Here is a 22,111-nt window from a genome sequence, read left to right as displayed (position 1 = left end):
TATCCTATTCATGAGATTATTAACAGTTGTATATCTTAAAGAGTTGCTGGTGTTGTACTTCTCGCAAGGATTGGTTGATTTGAAATGATATACTGATTGGACCTTGTATTTAACCTTGTAAGTAACTGTTGCATTTCATCAATCTTTGAGAATTGTGAGCTTCAGTAGTCTTTTTAAGCTTTTACACATGAACCTTAGTTGAGTAATTTAAACATTTCTGTACAATGTTTTAAAGAAATGTATATTTATGGTGCATCATATAAATTTATACAATTTTATTACTTAAGAAAGAATCCGCCCCCTGAGGAAACCATTCCTGTGAAACGGGGAAGAAGCTAGCCGCCCGTCGGAAGAGATAAGAACGCATGGGAAGAGATAAGAACGCATGATACATCGTAGCACTTTATTATCGGACTTGATTATCGGATTTGATTATTGCACTTTATACTGGACTTTTAGGGACCCAGGTGGCACTGTGGTTAAACCACTGAGCCTAGGGCTTGCTGATCAGAAGGTCGGCGGTTCGAATCCCTGTGACGGGGTGAGCTCCCGTTGCTCAGTCCCAGCTCCTGCCAACCTAGCAGTTCGAAAGCACGTCAAAATGCAAGTAGATAAATAGGAACCGCTACAGCGGGAAGGTAAACGGCGTTTCCATGTGCTGCTCTGGTTTGCCAGAAGCGTCTTTGTCATGCTGGCCACATGACCTGGAAGCTATACGCCGGCTCCCTCGGCCAATAATGTGAGATGAGCGCGCAACCCCAGAGTCGGTCACGACTGGACCTAATGGTCAGGGGTCCCTTTACCTTTTACTGGACTTTTAAGACTTCGAGCATGAGATTTTGCACACATTTTTGAATCTCTTTGTATATGTGAAGGTTGTTGGTGCATATACATTTAAATATTTGCACTTCACGGTTGTTTACCTTTTCATTGTTTTGCATATACAACCCGGCAGCAATACCCTACTCAGCTGGTTTTCAACATAAAGCCCTTAAAGGATGGAGAGCTTGTGGCCCTTAAGATGTTGGTGGGAGTTGCCCAGTGCTTTTTTTCTTAAAAAAATGTTTAGGGGTACTCTAAGAAAAGGGGGAATTCAAGAAAATAAATACTGTACAGTAAATGGACAAACGTACAAAGATTCACAAAATGTCTAGGGGTTTGCGAACCCTTGCGTACCCCCAGAAAAAAAGCACTGGAGTTGCCCATCCGCCCTGGTCAGCATGGCCAATGCCCAGGGACCAAGGAACGGGTTCTCCAGCTGTCCCTTAATGACTTGGGACCAGGTGAAAATGAGGGGTTATCTGTCTCCACACTTGCATGCCTGTACATTAAGATCTGCACCAGAAGCCTTCCTTTAAGTTCAACCACCATCTGGGATATGGCCGGCGGCTGCAGGGCTAAAGGTTTCCTCCATGGCAGTGGTTGTAGACCGCTCTCATAACCACATAAGAACATAAGAAAACCCTGCTAGATCAGGACAATGGAGTATCAGCATCCTGTTCTCACAGTGGCCAACCAGATGCCTGTGTGGAATTCCCAAGCAGGACCCAAGCACAAGAGCACTCTCTCCTCCTGTGGCCTCTAGCAACTGGTACTGTTTTCGGAACCATTGCTGCCTCCAACATGGGCAGCAGAGCATGGCCTTTGATGGCCCTCTCCTCCTTGAATCTGTCCAATCCTCTTTTGAAACCACCTAGGTTGGTGGCCATCTCATTGTCTCCTGTGGGAACGAGTTCCACTCCCTAGAGAGGACTAACTAGCACCTACTTAGCTCTGCCAGTTTTGGGTGAATACATTCTCTCTCTCTCTCTCTCTCTCTCTCTCTCTCTCTCTCTCTCTCTCTCTCTCTCTGACCTTTTGATTCAATTTTACCTGATGGTTTTAGTTCACTTTGATCACGACTCGATCACGGAGAGGACGAAAGCCCACAGGAGAGGGAGACAGGAATTAGGATTACGACATGTTTCATCAAAGAAAAGCCATTGTTAACTTTTGTTAAAGATTGGAAACCTCCAAAGATTGGTAACCTCGTTTTTGCGTGAAAAACGACATCCAGATTTGATGGTTGAAGATAATGTTTGTTTCTAGAAAGTGGCTTTGTTATGGTGGATTGGACAAAGTGAATATTGTTTTTATATAGCGGACAGATGAAGAATCGGAAGTTATTTACTTTCTGAATCTTATTATCATTCTCTTTTAACCTCTATTGTATTCTTTTTTATTTCTTCCGCTTTCCTTCCCTATTTCTGAATCTTACTATTATTCTCTTTTAACCTCTATTCTATTTTTTTTTGTTTCCTTCATTTTCCTTCCCTATTTCCCCCCCCCCAATTTTCTGTTTTTTATTGTATCTATAAACCTTAATTTTAAAAAATGTAAGAAATTTGGATGAGGAGCAGAGGAAGTTTGGGGTGGAGGTGCTCACTATGCGATGAAATGATGGGGTTCCATGTTTAATTGCACACATTACTGGGAACCACATACTATGCAGCAACTTCCCCAGCACCATTCTTAAGAGATCTTTTAAAAATAAAATAAAAACCCTACTGGCAAAGCAGCTGCTGAGTGCAGAGGCTGACCTTTCTGTAACATTTAAAAGGGGGGTGAGCCGAAAGAAAAACCACCTTCCCAGCTCGGTCCAATGAAGAAGTGGGGTGCAGCTGCTCCAACCAATTTTGTTTGGGCGGGGGGTGTAGAAAGGGTAGCATTTTCAATAGGTTCTGTATTCATTTGAACGGGTTTCGAAATTTTGTAAGGCACCGTGAACATGCTATTGAAAGGCAGGGCATGAAGCTTTATAATAACTCAAAATAAATACAATGAAAACATCCTATGCGTACTTCAATGAGAAGTCTCATTGAAATCAGTGGAACTTTGTAAATATTTTGTAGTTGCACTTTGCTTTTCAGCCAGCACTGGTTCCCAGAGCAACATTCAATTAAAACCGACACAAAGGCACCATATATAGTTACGGACGATTTCGGTATACGTTGCGGGGGAGAGAAGCCTCTTCTTGCCTCTGGTAATTGGTGATGCAAGTCCGGGATCCCCTCGCAGAGTTTGGCAGATTGGCAGAAGGAAGTGCAGGTGGATTCATCGAGTGACTAATGGAGAAGTCGACAACCCACAGCAACAGCTCATCCACTGATTTGCAGAGTTTTCTGGTTGCTTCGAAGCCAACGTGCAAAGAACAGTGAATCCGTTACATTTTAAAAAATGGGGGGGGGGAATACTCTGCAATTTCATGACATAGCTTGCATTTTTCCTTTAAGTGGTTTGCTTTTCCAACTGGTACAGATTGCTTCTTCGCATCGCAATAAACCATGGTTTACTGTGACATGCACGAGCGGCAACGAGCCTTGGGTTTGCGAATCCAGCTCCTCCCTCGCGGCTGAGAGGAAGACTCTGGAAATGCTACTTCCAGTGTACTGTGGAAGACACAAAAAGATATCGGGCAGCAGATCAGCTGCTAAGAAAAAAACAAAGTGTTTCAAAGGGAGAAAGAAGTTGTGCTATAGCCAATGCTGAGCTCCAGCCTGAAGAAACGCTGGTACAACTTGTCATCACACTGTAGAAATCTGGTGTCATGGGTTTTGAAGATGCTCAAACTCAGGATGAAAGGGAGAAACGTGCTAAGAGAAAGGCCCGTTTGGCAAACCCTCGCCATGATCAGTTCCTGTCTGGAAACCTATGTGTCCACTGTGGAATCAGAATTGGCCTCCACAGTCACTTACGGACTCGCTGTTAAGACCGTGTTCATAGAAGACAATCTTACTTGGCTACGAGTGATAGCCAAAGAAGCCAAAGAAGAAGACTCCCAAGTCACATTCAGGTTTATTGTTCAAGCCATTGGGCTTAGCCCACACAAATGCACGCCAATTCACAAGAGAAAACATCAGTTCAAGGGAAAGCAAATCTGATTACCATGGCAACATTAACCACCTTAAACCAGGGAATGTCTTAAAATGCGGGGGGTGGAATTGAACTAAAAAGCACCAGTATGGTGACGGTGAGCTTGCCAGAGACACCCTGTTGACCCCTGTTGAAAGCAGGATATTGGATTAGATATGGGATTAGATTTCAGTCTGAGGACCACACTCCCTTGGGCAATCTTCTGCGGGGGCGCAGCTTGAGAAATCTGGAGGGCCCAGCCAAGTGGAGATGTCAGTTGCCAGCCTGGCACCCAGAAATCTCCACGTGGTCACAACTGGACTCACACCAGTAGCAAGACATGCCTGGCGCCTGGGGAATTTCTAACACTGACATGGGCTTTGGAAGCCGGGTAGGTGAACCGTGTGTTGTTGGAGCTCTCTTTCTACACACTTTGCCCCTTTGCGCCAGCAATGCGCAAAAGACCTTGCTAATGCTCTCCATCCCCTCGACAACTTCTGTGTGCTGGTTTCTGCAGATCCAGCTGCCATTCAAAGCACAGAAGTGGAACATTTGATTGAAAGCCAACGATTTGCTGTTCTGAGCCACCTCTTCAATGTAGCAGCATCGGGAGGCATGTTCTGTGTTAGCTAAAACTCTCGTTTCTTTATGTACGGAACTTCCCATTACATTGAAACACGCTGAGCCCGTTTCATTGCATGGATAGCAACTCTCTCCAATGGTACCTGCTTTAAGTTCTTTGCTTTATTCCCCTAGACGGAAACCGTACAGAGAGGCACGCAGTTTTGGAACTCATCCCTAGACAACCGTTATTTGTGATGCTCCCAGCCCTCCCCCAAGTCCCCGGCGATAACTTAAGGAGAGGAACAATGGGGATCGGCCTTTTTTCTTTGTGTCATGGTTGGGAGACCCTCAGAAGATACAGAAGATACAAAAGCCATTATTTGTCATTGGCTGCAAAGAGGTTTTGGTGGGGCCAGGTTCCTTGCCTTCTCCAGTGCTCCTTACACCGATACAACTTGCAATTGTGAGCAAACACACGCGCGCACACACCCCTCCTTCACTGGATTAGGGTCACTGTAGCCCACGACCAAAATAACCAACCCCAGTGTAGCTGCAAGAATTCTTCCTGCCTACACGATTTAATTCCAAACCACATGCTACACCCTGAATAGCAGAACCACTCCTCTAGACATCCACGAGCTTCTCCGTGGAGACATTATAGCTTTTGAAAAGATTACTGCCTGCCTGTCGCAATCATAAGAAACTGAATGCCAACAGATTCAGCTAAACTAGTGTGCAATGTTGGCTTTGCAAAAAACTTGCGTAAATAAGCACATAAAAGTATGTGAGATGTCAGCATGGAGAACTAACAATGCAACTGGCAGCAATGCTTAAAATATATGTGGACTGGGAGAGGATATTGGGTATATTTACACACACAAGGAGAGCATTCTCTCCCCCCCCCCCCCGCCACATGTGTGGCATCATATCGACCCTTGGCCTTGATCTTGAGATACCTTATCACATACATTTAATTATGAGATTAAGACTTCACATCTACAACTCACTTAGACTAGGGCAATTCCTTTGACCTTAATAGATTACTTAATAGAATAAAGGGGCAGGCTAAGTCATAGCTTCTTAGAGCGGATGGCACAACTGCAAGAGATTTCTTTTCTGAACAGGAAGCTCCTGTTCTCTGTAATGCAGTCTAGATCAACAATAGTGGCACTATGATTATAGGAACGGCATGGAGTAACCTGCATATAAACAGACACATACAGAAATACCTATGGCCCCACTGTGGAAGGACATGTGGATCCAGAATTGAACTCCAGAGTCACTTACTGTTAAGACCATATTCATGGAAGACAATCTTTCTTGGCTACGAGTGTTCGCCAAAGAAGAAAACTGGGGTTGTACCAGTCCATTGAGTAATTGGCTGCCCTGATTACTCCATACTAAGAGCCAATGGGATGCAGTGGTTACAGAGTCAGACTAGGACTGGGAGACCAGGGTTCAAATCTCCATTCAGCCATGAAGTTCACAAGACGAACTTGGGCCGGTCAGTGTCTCTCAGCCTAACCTCCCCGACAGGGTTGCTGTAGGGATTAGCTGTCACATTTTGAACCAACCTGAAATTCCCTGGTAGCCTTCAAAGGGAGCCCCACGTGCAATACATTGAAGTAGTCTATCCTGGATGTCACTGGGGCATCGATAGTAGCTATCAGGCTATCTCTGCCCAGGAGGCATGGCCGCCTAAGCTGGTGAAAGATGCCACCAATGCCAAGGGAGACACAAAATTAAGGGCTGAACCTAACAACAAACCTGGTTCTTAGCGGAAAGCGCAATCCCATACAAATCACCAGCAACTGCTTCTTCCTTGCTTTCTGCACTATTTTTTTATTTTTTTGCCATTGGTGAGTTAGTGGTACGGCTCCAATACCATGGCGCAACAACAGAGCACACTAAGATCTTGGGTTCTATCCCTGACATCACCAGTGTTTCTGTTTAACAACAACAACAACTTATTTATACCCCGCCCATCTGGCTGGGTCTCCCCAGCCACTCCGGGTGGCTCCCAACAGAATATTAAAAACATGATAAAACACCAAACATTAAAAACTTCCCTAAATGCCTTCAAATGTCTTCTAAAAGTCAGATAGTTGTTTATTTCCTTGACATCTTATGGGAGGGCGTTCCACAGGGCGGGCGCCACAACCAAGAAGGCCCTCTCTGCCTGGTTCCCTGTAACTGCCAGAATTCCCTCAGAGCTGGACCTCTGTGTCAAGGCTGAACAATGAAGGTGGAGGTATACTGTATAAAGCAAAGGTCAGCAACCTAAGGCCCATGGGCCAGAAGCGGCCCACAGAGGTCATTTGACCAGCCCATGAGCTGCCCCTGAACCGAGCCACCCACTCACACGCTGCGCTAAACCAGCACAGTGCGGCGTGGGGACTCACTTCCGCGGCACAGACAATTGCATCTGCGCAGACACAGAAAATCGCGGGCGGGCGAGCTCGCACGCATGATCCGGCCCACTGAGGGATCTCCGTGGGACCGATCTGGCCCAGGCAAGATAAACCTTGCTGACCCCTGGTATAAAGCATCAGTTAGCACATGATTGGGGGAAGAAATCTCAGAAGCTGCTGTGGATGAAGCATGAAAATATTGGGCTAGATAGACAAATAAACTGATCTGGTACAAGGCAGATTCCTCTGCATCTGTTGACAATCCCCCAAAGGGAAGAGGAGATGAAGCTCAGCCATCTTTTAATTAACACACAGGAGAACACAAGAATATTTAGTTATTTCAGTTTCCGTATAAAAGCTGCCCGTATTTCGTTATTTGTTTCTACCCGCCTCCCTTTTCCGCCTCCCTGCGCTGTGACGTCATGCTAGATTCGCTCCTTGAATTCTCAGATTGGCTCCCCTGCTTTAATTCTGCCTATTCCTCGAACCTCTTGCCGTTCCATATGGGCCCAACGTCATTGTCCTGGAACATGCCTTCTCATTATCTAGTTTGCTTGAACAGTGTGGGCAGAATCCCCTGTGTGGGAGTCAGGAACGAAGAGAATACTCTGTTTCTTGCCTCGTTCGAGGAGGAGGAGGAGACAGGGGGGAGAAAGGAAAAGATCTGGTGCGAGGAGAGAGAAAGGGCTGAAATTATGATCCTGGACATTCTCAACGGATACCATATGGGCACCGTGGCTATAAATGCCTCCTATACACAGCATCAAAAGGAGTGAGAATAAAGGAGACAAGCAATCAAGCAGCAAAAAAATGCCCAGGGCCTCCAGATCTCTGTGCTGAAATGAATAAAGAGGCAGAAACAGCAAGCAGGGGAAGAAGGGAGCTGGAGGGCAGGAGAATTTGGGAACCCAACTGGGGCATGTCAAATTTGCAGCGTTTACACAGAATCGTTTTATGCTTTTTAAATAAAAAATAAAAAAAATAAAATTCTGCCAAAGGTCAAAGGAAGAAAAAGCAATCGTTTGGCTGCTAAGAGGCATCTGCAAAAGGGCTATGGCTGGAATGCGAGCGAGTGATGAAGCACCCGGTGGGGTGATGGAGGAATGAAATGTTTGAAATATTTCCATTCTGTCCTCCTTTCGGGAATCAGGGCGGTTTCCAACACATATGAGCAAAAGCCGTGAAAGCGGCAATAAACATGGTTAAAAAAATGCACACGGACCGAGCCGTAACGATATGCCTTCAAGAAATAGAAGAAGCCGAGTTAAAAAACCCAAACCCTGTGGTATTCTAAAAGCCTGAATGAACAAAGATGTTTTGCACATGTTTAAATGTCCATAGTTTATTTATTTTTATTTTTATAATTTAACCGCCCCCCCCACCCCGGCCATCACCTTACTTTATGGTTTGCAACTGAAAACAGCAAAGCAGAATAAAAACAATGCAAAAAACAAAACAAAACGGAGAGTGATGGAGTCATATTCAAAGTAGAATAGGTGCTTTCGGTGGGTCTACTCTGAGTATGGCTTAGTTGGCTATCCCACCTAATGTGAAAACCACACACAAAACCAGCAGCCATAAAACAGGGTACTTTCTAACTAACTCATATACTCTTAAGTAGACCCACTGAAATCAATGGGCTTGGTTTCAAGTCATGCCTGTTGATTTCACTGGCTCTACTCTGAGTATTAGATACAAGCCAGAGTCATAGCTGCCAAGTATCCCGTATCCGCCGGGAAAACCCCTTTTTTCTTACCGTTTCCCGGCGGTCTCCCGTTTAGTGGAAAATCCCGGTATTGTCCCTTAAATCGGGACACTTGGCAGCTATGAATGGAGGAGAATTACCCGGCCATTTTTCTGGTGCCGCTTGCCCTTCTATGGGCACCAGAAAATGGCGGCGCCGGAAGTCACTTCCGCGCATGACCGGAAGTTGCGTGACGCGACTTCCGGTGGCGCTTTGCCCTTCTATGGGCATAAGAAAATGGCGGCGCCGGCGCCGGAAGTCGCTTTTACGTGTTTCCGGTCATGCGCGGAAGCGACTTCCGGCGCCGGCGCCGCCATTTTCTGATGCCCATAGAAGGGCGAAGCGCCACCGGAAGTTGCGTCACGCAACTTCCGGTCGTGCGCGCACTGCCGATCCCGGATCTTTACGACCCGGACTTGGCAGCTATGGCCAGAGTGCCTTCCTCGGGACAAAAACAGGGGGAAAGACCATTACAAGCATAATTACATTAGCTGGCAGTATTAGATAACCACACCCAAGAAACAGCATCAAACCAGCTAAGGGTCGTGTTCCAAGTTTTATTTAAGATCAGACCCACTGAAATCAATGAATGTGACTAAGTTACAGCCATCTATTTCAATGCGTTGAAACGTTAGTTGAAGAAAATACTGTTTTGAAAGGGAAAAGTTTTGTCCTTGCACCTGAAAGCGGGTGGTGGTGGAACTTTCCACACAGCTGGTATCACTGCTGAAAAAGGCCCTGATCAGATCCACACCGGGCTTCGTTTGGAAAAAGGCCTCCAAAACTTGGGACTTACACCTTCCAAACCCACCATGTGTGGGGAAACATGGAAGAAGGCAATCCTTAAGATCCTTGGGTCCAACTGTGTCACTCAGCGGAGGAGAGCTGAAATGTAGATCAGCCTCCTCCGTCAGCAATACAGTTGCGCAGCTAAGCAAACTCTTTCTCCACTCAGTTGGGAAGTCAAAGGCCTCACACATGCACGAACGTCCCCTGAATTCTCTGCACTTGATGAATGTATATTTTACGAATGGTTGAACATATGGACGCTATCTGTTGAAATGCACTGTAGCCATCTTTAAGTGTCATTCCTGCATTGGGCTAGATGACCTTTGGGGTCCCTTCTGATTCTACAGTTCTAGAGTTTCATCTGTGATCTTCTAACCTGCAATTCACATAGGCAGCCATCACTAGTTGCCAATGAACAAAGCACCCCTTGGGAGGCTGCAAATGAACTTGCGAGTGCCTGAGTCATAAGTGGTCACCACAGATGGGCTACCATGGATATCTAAAGTCACAGAATTCTGCACCACTTCCGACTTAGTGCATTTTCAGTTGCCTTGCAGAAAAAAGCCTCCTTTCATTTCCCCAAGCTGGGGTCAAATGGGGAGAAAAATCAATTTATTGAAAACTCCCTTCTGCAAAAGCTCAGCTCCCATCTGGTACACTTAAGCTAGTTCTGTGCTTCAGCCAACCTCTGCCTTGCCCTCTGTGGAGAATTAAATGATTCCCACATCATTTATAAAATCCTTTAAAAAAGAGAGGTGGGTGGGGATGGGGAGAGTGAGATTTGATTTCATATAAACCCAACAGCTGTTCAGCTCTGTGTAGGTTTGGCTACAGGTAGGAGGAGTCTGCAAGGCTTAACCTTGTGGGGGGAAAGCTAGACACTTTGGGTAACAGGTAGTAAAAAGCTGGACGAAGTGGAGAACGAGACACGGCGGCATACAAGCAGTATTATCCAAATCTGTTTATGCATACTGTATTATTGAAACACCCAAATCTTGCAAGAATTTTTAATCAGGATGGGCAAAGTCATAATGGTTTAGCCATAAATAAAACCAAGGGGATGAAAAACATATACAGTATAAATAGTAATACGATAAAATCACATTCTTAAATAAATGCTCTCATTGAAAATAGAGGCATGATGGAAGAATCTGCGAAGACTCTGGGGGTGGAGGGTGGGAGGGGGACTTGGATTGATAAAATGGCATAGGGAAAAAGACCACCTCAAACACCATGGTCCTGACTTGAATTAGGGGTTGGGGTACATCTCTATTCATATTTACTCAGAAGCGAGTCCCATTGTATTAACTAGGGCTTACTCCGCAGTAAGAATTCACGGAATCACCTTAAATAAAGGGGTGGGGGCACACACCACTTTTTAATTACGAGAAGGCTTTCCACTCTTCAAAGTTGAAGCACCTTATTTAGCTATTACAAAGTGTGACCTGCAACAAAACATTGCAGTGGAGGGTGTTCCTGTCTAGGGTCCTAGCCAGCCAGCCAGCCAACCAAACCCTTTTCCATTACCCAGCCAGCCAGCCATACCCTTTCCCATTCCCATCCCACTGACGCCCAATGTTCTGTAACAGCTGAGCATGTAAAGTTCCCATTGCACACTTTTGAGGTGCACTGTGTGGTTTTGAGGATTCCCCCCTTTTTTTGCACATCTGCGAACCTTTGGGTTTACCTATGCCTGCTGCTGTTCTGTCTTGTCTACATATGATGTCGTTTTGGACACATAAGGACCGGCACTTGGATAATTAGTTCGCTATTAGCATATGGGAGTAATTATGACATCCTTATCCCAACCTTAGAATCATAGAATCAGAGAGTTGGGAGAGACCCCAAGGGCCATCCAGTCCAACCCCCTGCCAAGCAGGAAAGACCATCAAAGCATTCTTGACAGATGGCTGTCAAGCCTCCGCTTAAAGACCTCAAAAGAAGGAGACTCCACCACACTCCTTGGCAGCAAATTCCACTGTCGAACAGCTTTTACTGTCAGGAAGTTCTTCCTAATCTTTAGGTGGAATCTTCTTTCTTGTAGCTTGAATCCATTGCTCCGTGTCTGCTTCTCTGGAGCAGCAGAAAACAAACTTCCACCCTCTTCTATATGACATCCTTTTATATGGTATATTTGAACATGGCTATCATATCACCCCTTAACTTTCTCTTCTCCAGGCTAAACATACCCAGCTCCCTAAGCCGTTCCTCATAAGGCATTGTTTCCGGGCCTTTGACCATTTTGGTTGCCCTCCTCTGGACACGTTCCAGCTTGTCAGTATTCTTCTTGAACTGTGGTGCCCAGAACTGGACACAGTACTCCAGGTGAGGTCTGACCAGAGCGGAATACAGTGGTACTATTACTTCCCTTGATCTAGATGCTACACTCCTATTGATGCAGCCCAGAATTGCATTGGCTTTTTTAGCTGCTGCATCACACTGTTGACTCATGTCAAGTCTTGGTCTACCAAGACTCCTGGATCCTTTTCACATGTACTGCTCTCAAGCCAGGTGTCACCCATCCTGTATTTGTGCCTTTCAATTTTTTTTGCCCAAGTGTAGTACTTTACATTTCTCCCTGTTAAAACTCATCTTGTTTGCTTTGGCCCAGTTGTCTAATCTGTTCAGGTCATTTTGAAGTGTGATCCTGTCCTCTGGGGTATTAGCCACCCCTCCCAATTCGGTGTCATCTGCAAACTTGCTCAGGATGCCCTCAAGCCCACCATCCAAGATGTTGAATAAGACTTCCTCCAGCAAGCACAGCAAAGGGCACATATCCCCCATCCTGATCCTTACCACAACCCTGCAAGGTTTGCACGGCTGACAGTGTGACTGGCCCAAGACCCTCTAGTCAGCTTCATTACCTCGTGGGGTTTTGTGGGACGTCTGTCTCTCCTCCAACACTATACTGTAGCTACCAAAAGAGGAGGACAAGCTGCTATTTCAATGGGAAACAGCTATTTTCTCAGCAGCAAGCTATTAACCCCTCTGCCTTTCACGACACAGGAATGGCCTGCCACTGTGATTAATCTCAACTGGTGGGGTGGGGGGGGAAGGAACCCCCTCTCCCATTTGCCTCGAATGGCGATAAGTGCAAAGACAACAAACTCAGGGAGTGGGGTGGAGAGAAAATTCGCAGGCGTATGTCAGGGCAATTAGCATCGTTCACTAGACACTCATGTTTATGCTACAGCCTCTAATTAGTCTCTGTTATCAATGCACTGAAACTACTCAAAGCCCCTGGGGGAATGGAAGCGCACAGATGAGGCCGGGAGATGTTTCAGAAGTGCCACAAATCAGAGCAGACAGGACAACGGACTCATGAGACGGGCCCAGGCAAGGCATCCTCCCCTGTTCATAAGATCATTGGGCCGACCAACGGTCTGACTCACTATGAGGGAACTTCCTATGTTCCTATCCAAGACAGGAGTTGGGACAAGGGATAAGGCGTTCAGGAAGTGCCCTGACTCCAAAGACAAGTAGCTCAGCAAGCGCTAAAGCTAGGTAGATAGAGATCAGCCCTTGGAGGTCAGCTGACTGAATGTTCGCCCAGGCTGGTGTTGCAGCCAAGATGGCGCCCTTGAGAACAGAGGACCAGGGGTAAGATAGTAATCTTCTTCTTTGGCCATCACTCGTAGCCGAGGAAAATTGTCTTCCATGAACTTCTGGCTGTGAGAAGCCCTGGTTTGGGAATTCTAGCACCCTACAGTGGGTGGCGCTGTGGGTTAAACCACAGAGCCTAGGGCTTGCCGATCAGAAGGTCAGTGGTTCAAATCCCTGTGACGGGGTGAGCTCCCGTTGCTCGGTCCCTGCTCCTGCCCACCTAGCAGTTCGAAAGCACATCAAAGTGCAAGTAGATAAATAGGTACTGCTCCGGCGGGAAGGTAAACGGCGTTTCCATGTGCTGCTCTAGTTCGCCAGAAGCAGTTTTGTCATGCTGGCCACATGACCTGGAAGCTGTACGCCGGCTCCCTCGTCCAATAACGCGAGATGAGCGCCGCAACCCCAGAGTCGGTCACGACTGGACTTAATGGTCAGGGGTCCCTTTACCTTTACAGTGGGAGCAGCTAACCTTTGATCCCTGGCAACTGCCCAGGCTGGCTGGGGTTGATGTGAGTTATAGTTCAGCAACATTTGGCGAGCTGCAGGTTAGCCACTTCGACCCTGCTGGCATCTACAGGAGCAGAGCAGGTCCAGGAAGGATCTCACCCTAAGACAGCAGAGAAATGGGTTTTCAGACTAGCTTGCTAACAGAGCCAAATTAACAGAGCTAGGATTAATCATTACACGGGAGTTCATGGTGACGCCTCAAACAAATCTCTTCATTACAGCACCACTAAAGATTCAGAGACCTTGTGATTAACAAATTTTGCACTGAAATGACTGTTAATAGAAGCTAGTTGGGGACCGTAGGTGTAGCTGCCCAAACCACGCATTAAAGCCCAAAGTTCTAGCACTCTTTTTGAGGAAACTGAAGAGGGAGCATGAAAATAGCACAGAAAGAGCTAAACCACTAGCGGGGAGCCTCTGTCTGAATTAGGCATGCTTGGGATCCCCGATTTCCTCAAGCCACATCCAAACACACCCCTCTCCGAGTTTCAAAAAAGTTCCTTTGCAACGTGGTTTGAGTTTCAGTTGTGCTGGAAAGGGGAAATGGGTCAGCTGACATCATGGTGATGTCAGGTGATGGGCGGGTGGGCAGCCCTCCAAGACTCTGGCTACAACTCTGAGGTTCACTGGAAAAACAAACAAACATATACATAAACGCAGATATATTTTCCCCATAGGCGGGAAGGAGGAAAAAGATACGCCAGGGCCAAATGTTCATTCCCACTAGATGGCACTATTGTTTTCTACAGGCTCAACACACACCCCCTCCCCAAATCAAAAGCAGCAAACCGTTAATCAGTAAATCAAAGGGGATGGGAAATTGATCTTAACCATTTTCTGAAGGTGAAAAAAAGTAGCCTATTTGAAGGAGGGAGGACAATAAGAACCTCTCATCAGCTGCTATGCAAATTGGAGAGTGTTAAACAGGACTGTGCTACAGACTAGCAGCCTGGTAACTGGGAGGGACTCCACCCCCCTCTTCCCAGCCCTCCAGATTTTGGGGACTACAATGCCCATCATTCCGATTGTGCTGCTGGAGACTGATGGGAGATGTAGTGCAAAATGTCTGGATGGGCACCAAGCTTGTGGAGGCTGCACTATAGTATTAGTAGGTGGCCATTTAGGTATTCTCTATAACAGACACTGGTATTCCTGTATAACCAGCAGGTTAGATTCTAGAAGGAAAGAGTTACCCTGAAATAACTCATCAACATCTCACTGTGATTTGCAGCTGCATCTTGCAGGAGGATAAGTAAAGATGGTTTTGGGTTTAGAACAGGTAATTTTAGGTAACTCTGTCTGTCTGTCATCATCATCTATCTATCTATTGCACCTCCGGGTTTTAATGCTCATATCTGTAGGCTTTTGAATTTTCCTATTCTTAGTACTTAGCTAAATTCTTCGTTCATGTATTCAAGACATTTCTACCCCATCTTTCAACTGCAATATAAAATCTAAGGGGGCTTACATGATCATAATAAGTAATTGAAATACAGTAATACGGTAATATAAGCAACACCATCACAGTTGTTTGGGTAGGTTTGACCAGGCCCACTGGACTGCCTCTCACTGATCCCTCTTCCCCTCCTGTGGTTTCCAGCACCGGTATTCAGAAGCATCATTGCCTCCGACCATAAAGGCATAGTTAACATGGCTTGTAGCCATTCATAACCCCTGCCCTCAAATTTACCCAACCAACCCCTGCCCTCAAATTTGCTCTTCTAAGGCCACCCAAGTTGGTGGCTGTCAATGCTTCCTGTGGGAGTGAGTTCCATAGTCTTAACTCTGCACTGAGTGGGGGGGGAAAGTCCTTTCTTTCATACGCCCTGAATCTTCCAACGTTCAGCTTCATTGGACATCCACGAGTTCCAGTGTTACTGTGGTCTTCCAGGCCTCCAATCCTCAGGATTCTTCCCAGGTCATGAACCCTCTCCAGGCCACACCCCCTCTTCCCAGGCCACACCCCTCGCTGACCCTGTTCCACACCATCTTTGTGTGTTTCTGCCTGGATGGAATACATATTTCGACTGTGATCTTGCCTCTTGCCTGTCTGAAGGATGCAGAGATGTGTGTGTGTGTCCTTCTGCCTTTTTCATTGCTCTGTCCACTTTTGCCCCTGGCCCCTCCAACCGCTGGCATGATTCACAGAATCATAGAATTGTGGAAGGGGCCTCGAGGGTCATCTAGTCCAACCCCCCTCATTTAACTGAGAAATCTCATTTAAAGCATCCATGACAGATGGCCATCCAACCTCTGCTTGAAAACCTCCAAGGAAGAACAGTCCACCACCTTCCAAGGGAGACCATTCCATTGTCAACCAGCACTTACCGTCAGAAAGTTCTTCCTGATGTTTAGCCAGAATTCCCATTTTTTAATTTTAACCCATTGGTTTGGAGCCTACCCTCCAGAGCAGGAGAAAACAAGCTTACTCCATCTTCCATGTGACACCCCTTTAGATATTTGAAAATGGCCATTGTATCTCCTCTTATCCAGGCTAAACATACTCAACCACCTAAACTATATTTCTGCACAACAGAAAGAAATCAATATTTATACAATTAAGGTGGAGGCTGTGGACCTCGGACTGAAAAAAAAGGTTCCCTACCCCTGTTTTAAGCTTCCAAAAAATAAGCTTCTCTAACTTCTCTTCTGGTGCTAGACTGCAGCTTGCCAAATGGAAAAATGAGGGAATTTAAAACATATGTAAACCCCACCACCACCACCACCTTTAGGAAAAATTGATCTAACACCCATTGCTACATTCACTGAAACATAAGTCGTTTCTCACACCTAAAAAGGTATTGAGCTCTTAAAAACCGATAGAAATAATCACACTCATTTTCTCCCCTCCATATGAAGATAAGAGCCAGCAAGCTGATGAAAAACAAACATCATTGTAATCTGAATGGAAAGACAAACATAGCTGCAGCTCTAGATCCCACCGTTATCACCTGCGGCAATAAATTCATATTCTAAACTTGTATTTACTTTTAGCCTGTTTTATAAACTGCTGACACACGATTAAAGCCACATGGGGAACGTTTATTTTACAACAAGCAAAATCCAGTTCAGTTCTGACATCGCACCAAACCACAGCTAGAAATTCTTAATGTAGAGGCAAACTATGGCTCAGAGCCCCTTGTCCTCATTCATTTTCCATCAGTGGTGTGAGGGACAGAAGTTACAGGCAGGTCCCTCCCATCTTAAGTACCAGCTCGTCGCCCAGCGCTAGTGCAAGTGGGGAGGGGGATACCTCCAGCGGCGACTCAGGAAGTGGTGACCGAGGCTCAGGCAAGGTAGCGGAGCCCATGCCTAGTGTGGGAAGGGAAGTGGGAGGCAAGGGAAGAAGGCCGATCCCGCCGACCCCGGAATTGCGCAGGAAACGACGGGGGTGGAGATTCAGTATCCCTAGACTACTTTGCTGGAAGAAAACGCACGAACCTCCATTCGGAGGTTCTGACCCCTGACTGACAACATGTACATAGCACTGTTCTGCACTGTAAATAATCAGCACTGAAGAAAAGCATGAAAAGACAACGCTTTGAGGAGTCGTTACTCTAGAGTAGCCGCTATCGCGCCTGTGACAAGCGGGCAATTTATATCAGCCTTTCCCAACCTGGTGGCTTCCAGCATGACCCAATGGTGAGGAGTGATGAGAGTTGTAGTCCAAAATATCTGGAGGGCACCAGGTTGGGGAAGACTGGTTCATATGTTATGGGGTTCTCTGGCGGCACTGTCAGTCAATTCAAACATCACACCAAAACACACCAGAAACCATGGCTTCCAATCCTCACTTTAAACCATGGTTTCCAAAACCATGGTTTAATGTGGAACTGGAAACCATGGCTTATGAACTGACAAAGAGTGGTTTGCCATCTAATTAGACTTGGCATTATTCAACAAAGTAGTTCTGTTAGTACGAGGATTTTTGCTGTGCAACAGAACTTCTCCCTCTCCTCCCAAGCACCCTATGTTTCCATACAGACCCTTTAGTTTAGCCAACCATACAATAAACTTCCATGGCTGTAACTTCCACAAAGCTCTAAAAACGGAGAAATAACACTTGACGGCTACTACCTAAACAAACTGAACTGGCCCTATAATGTTTCGCTGTTGACTATACATGTGACATAGAATCATAGAGTTGGAAGAGACCACAAGGGCCATCCAGTCCAACCCCCTGCCAAGCAGGAAACATCATCAAATCATTCTTGACATATGGCTGTCAAGCCTCCGCTTAAAGACCTCCAAAGAAGGAGACTCCACCACACTCCTTGGCAGCAAATTCCACTGCCGAACAGCTCTTACTGTCAGGAAGATCTTCCTAATGTTTAGGTGGAATCTTATTTCTTGTAGTTTGAATCCATTGCTCTGTGTCCGCTTCTCTGGAGCAGCAGAAAACAACCTTTCTCCCTCCTCTATATGACTTCCTTTTATATATTTGAACATATATGTGACATAGGAACATACTCTGAGTCAGGCCACCACATTGCTTGGTACTGTCTACAATTACTGGAAGAAGCTCTCCGAGGCTTCAGGGAGTCGTTCCCAGCCCTTACCTGGAGATGCTGAGGGCTGAACCTCAGCAGATGTTTGGCCCACCCCCAAGTTAAATCTTTAAAAACTGCCTTTCAAGCTACACTGCCACTTGCCTTGTGCGAAACAGCTGCCAACTATCAGCTACCACAGGCCTAACTTTCTCAGCACCCAAATCCAATACCCTTCAACAGAGGCTAGTTTGCTCAACAAATACTTCAGCGGATTGTCCGTCAGCAGCATCCCGCAAAGGTGAGCATGCACATTTGGGCAGCTGGTGCAAGTCAGCACATGGTGAGGTGCCACAAATCTCTGGATCTCAACAGCTTCAAACTCAACTCCCTCCATTTAAGGACATCTGCATGAGGACTGTCTCGCCAGAGGGGTGCATGCTCTGGACTACTGCAATGCGCTCTATGTGGGGCTACCTTTGAAGGTGACCCGGAAACTACAACCAATCCAGAATGCCACAGCTAGGCTGGTGACTGGGATCGGCCACCGAGACCACATAACACCAGTCTTGAAAGACCTACATTGGCTCCCAGTACATTTCCGAGCACAGTTCAAAGTGTTGTTGCTGACCTTTAAAGCCCTAAACGGCCTCAGCCCAGTATACCTGAAAGAACGTATCCACCCCCATCATTCAGCCCGGACACTGAGGTCCAGCACTGAGGCCCTTCTGGCGGTTCCCTCACTGTGAGAAGCCAAGTTACAGGGAACCAGGCAGAGGGCCTTCTTGGTAGTGGCACCCGCCCTGTGGAACACCCTCCCACCAGATGTCAAAGAGAACAACAACGACCAGACTTTTAGAAGACATCTGAAGGCAGCCCTGTTTAGGGAAGCTTTTAATGTTTGACGGACTGTTGTATTTTAATATTTTGTTGGAAGCTGCCCAGAGTGGCTGGGGAAACCCAGCCAGATGGGCGGGGTATAAATAATAAGTTGTTGTTGTAAAAAAAAAAAAGTGAGCAAATGATGACCATATTTTTATGCGATCAAGTCACCATTATCTCTTTGTGTGTGTGGCCTCATTATTGGGCCTACTGTGATGTGTTAGCATTTCCGAGGTGAAAAAGTCAACCACAAGACGGGTGACTCTCAAAAGAGGAAACTTCCTGGTCTGGCCAACATATGAGCCAAGCCATGGATGAGAAGAATCTCCACGTGTTGGCCAAGACACAATTATTTACACTCCCTCAGGATGAAAAAAGGAACTTCCCTCAGCAAAACCATGGTGAATAATGACGAAAGCTTCTATAAGCCAAACCTGTACAGTATTAGAAACTGAGATATGAAAGCTAGGATTTAAATGGCACCTAGGTTATGGGCGCAACAGATTTTTTTATAACAAGCTGAAAATGAATGAACTGCAGCTAAAATTCATTTTTCACATGGTCTAGTCCTTCCCCTGCCCACCCCCCCTAATATTCTTAAGAGGGTCTCTTCTTCAGTCTTCAGAAAGTAGCTGGAAGTGGGGAGGCCGAAAAAGCTCCTCCTTTCCTTAAATCTTAGGTGCAGCACTGCGCCCAGAGTTCAGAAACTGCTCGCGCTAACGAAATTCCGTGTCGCAAAATGCGCCTAGAACAATAGGAGTTTCGAACACTGAACCTATACCACCAGTTTCTGTGAAATCCCTATTATAAAATCCCTACTCGTTAAGACAAATACAAGGTGCGGGTGGAGAATATATCCTTTCGCCACAGATAGCTTAGCTCTGCTGCCATGGAAATCCTGGCAGTTGTCATTGCTTATCCCTTGCAAAACACTTCACCACTTCAACAGGCTGTCAGAGGGTCACTTTTGGATAAAGTCACGGTTGATTATAATTGTCTCCTCTTTGTTGCAGTTATTCCAATGACATTTAAAAACCCTGTACTTGTTTTAAAGCATTGGCCAATTGCGCCAAGCAGAAGTCCTCCAAACAGAAGGCTGGCAGGAAAGACCTCGCTAAAATGAGCCACAATCCTTCCACTACAACATGTGAAGGTTTAAGCTTCCAGCCCGCTGAACAGCTCTACTAATTTTGCATATATTCCACCTTTTCTCTAAGGAGCAACAGCCCTGTGAGTTAGGCTGGCTTGAAAGGGAGTGACTGGCCCAGTGCATTTCTGGGCTGACTGAGGATTTAGGACTTGTCTTCCAAGTCCTAGTACAACACTCTAACCACTATGCTACCCTTCCAATGGCCAATTTGAATGCTGGCCAACTCTAGCACTGTGCTGAAATCTATCCTCCCATTTTTCCCAAGGTTTTAGTCCCCTGAAAAACAGATTGGGTCCTTAGCTTACCTGCTCATTGTGAGGTGACCGAGGGTGATGTGTGGAGTTTTATTTTCACTAAATATTCCTCCAGCTCTCTGCAGCCCCCCTGGCTGCCCAGACTTCCTAATCTGAAAAAGGCTCATGGGAGGAGCCACCTCGTGGTATCTTCTATGAACTGTAGGCACCCAAGAAGGCTGCAGAGTGTAGGGCATGGGTGAAATGATCTGCTGAATGAATGAAAGGACACTCACGGAAATCCTTCAGCCACCTCAAAAGTAAGGTATAACCTTGAACTCAACCGATAAAAATTCTGCTTAAGTTTCCTCTCCCCTTTGACCCATAGCTGCCAAGTCCCCCGCTGAAAAATACAGGATCAGCAGCGGCACGGCACCGGAAGTCACTTCTATGCATGTCCGGACATGTGTAGAAGTGACTTCCGGTGCCATGCTACCCATGTATGGGCACCGGAAATCGGGTGGCGCCAGGACCCAAAATGGAGTCTCCCTGGCAGGTAGGAAATCCGGGGGATTTATGGGATTATTTCCAATCCAGGTTGCCAGCGGGAAACGGTTTAAAATACGGGGGTTTCCCGCGAAAAACGGGAGACTTGGCAGCTATGCTTTGACCCTTTTCAAACGCAATTTCTGTTCTCATTAAATATTGGAAAATTGAAAAGAAAAGGGGGGGGGGAATAAAAAAAACCATGGGAGAAATCTTCAGCATGGTGCTGTAGCCAATTCCAGGCTGACCTGTGAGAAGCAATGGCTCTTCTTTAAATTTATTGTACCATCCCGAGGAATTTTAGGGGCTTCACAAATAAAAGGTGGAGAATGTGACGATGATTAAAACAGTGGCATGGTAGGTCAGACAGGGGAAGTGTGTTATTCAGAGATGTTCCAGCACAGCTCTGCAGACAAGGGTGTTTCCCATTTGGTGACCAAGTCAGAGATGAACTGGCAAAGACAAGAAAAATATGTCAGGATTTATTTTAACTGTATCTGTGGAAAGCCATATTTTCTGTTTTAGTTGGCCAAGCCAACCTCAGATGCTATTGTAAATCAGATGGGGAGGGGGAGCTTTGGCCTTCTAGATGCTGCTGAACTACACCTCCCATCATTCCTAGCAAGCACAGTCAAAGGCAAAGGATGGTGGGAGTTGTAGTTCAGCCACATCCTGTGTGTCACCCCACACCCGTGTTGCCAAGAGAAAGAACAGATCCATTCAAGCTTAATGAGTTTTCATAAACTTAATTTATGCTCAATATTTGCATGAATACGTTGGCATTGGGTGTGCATTTTTAGCCCGTTGAGATTGCTCTCGTGCTTTTAGATCACTGGTTATGTTTAGAGGTGTATTGTGATGCCACTTGCTTTTTAGCATTTCTCAGTTTGTGCTTTTTAGCATTTCTTTGATTGCTTTTTAGTGCTTTTTAGCATTTATTTTTGTTTGCATTCTACAATTCTCTTAAGATGCTTTTATTTGCTCATCACTCAGAAAACACTGCTATAGATCAAATCATAAATATAACAAATTCGTTTCGTGAATACAAACAAAGAATAATGGCATACATCAAAATCAAATTTATCATTCCAAAAACTAATGGAGGTTGACCGTTTCCTAAACAATTCATATTCATACATTTGCTTTCCACAGGTCCAGCCATAATATGTAACTTCATGCAATACAGCTTTTACCCCAGATCCTATAAAACCGATCTGAAAGAGACTTAGATATTTTCTTTTTTCAGTACATGGCTATTGGCATTTTAGATGCTGTAACCTCCTGGACTCAGGTTGGTCCCAGCA

The 22,111-nt window shown here is 45.9% G+C and overlaps 1 protein-coding gene across 1 annotated transcript in view; it reads right to left on the bottom strand.

The window, feature by feature from the left end:
* PRKCE (protein kinase C epsilon) overlaps window positions 1-22,111 on the bottom strand; it is a 321,969-nt gene that overhangs the window by 215,003 nt on the left and 84,855 nt on the right. The gene's annotated exons all lie outside the window — the stretch shown is intronic.

This window comes from Zootoca vivipara, chromosome 3 (assembly GCF_965207765.1).
Source record: "Zootoca vivipara chromosome 3, rZooViv2.hap1.1, whole genome shotgun sequence".
NCBI classification, from domain to species: Eukaryota; Metazoa; Chordata; class Lepidosauria; order Squamata; family Lacertidae; genus Zootoca; species Zootoca vivipara.
Note: the sequence above shows the minus strand (reverse complement) of the source record. Positions and strands in the feature narration are given on the sequence as shown.